Source organism: Fulmarus glacialis, unplaced genomic scaffold, assembly GCF_000690835.1.
Source record: "Fulmarus glacialis isolate BGI_N327 unplaced genomic scaffold, ASM69083v1 scaffold27390, whole genome shotgun sequence".
Lineage (NCBI taxonomy): Eukaryota > Metazoa > Chordata > Aves > Procellariiformes > Procellariidae > Fulmarus > Fulmarus glacialis.
In genome coordinates, this window is record NW_009190021.1 from 24,710 (window position 1) to 25,258 (window position 549).

The following is a 549-nucleotide window of genomic DNA, read 5'->3' on the forward strand; positions in this document are numbered from 1 at the left end:
AATTCCCTTCCAGGAGCGTGTGTCTCTCTCTTTCCTTGACGAACTGTCCCTTGTGTTTGTACAAAAAAATTCAGTCTCTCTTTATTTTTTTTTTGTTAAACACAAGCATCCTTCTTCCTGTTCACATGCCATTTCCATTCTGTCTCCATAGTTGCGAGTTGGTTGTTTGTTTTTGGGTTTTTTTTTTTTTTTTTTAAACCTTCCTCCCCCCAACATCCACTAAGACCTGCCTCCAAGTTCTTGCATAGTTGAAGTATATATGCCGTACTTAGCTTTCTGAGTGTGAATTTCTGACTGTGACAAGAGTATGAGTTGTAACCATGTTAACAAATAACCAGAGTGGTTCTAGAAACCATTTTTATAAAGTCTACCTATGTTAAGAATTTAATATTGGTGTACATTTATATTAACAGAATATTTACAGTTTGTTTTCTTTGTTTTTTTGTTTGTTTAAAACAAGAAGTCAAAAAAAATTCCTCTTAAATTTCTGCATAATATAATAAGGCAAAAAACAAACAGTTTTGTACATTATTATTATTATTAATATTT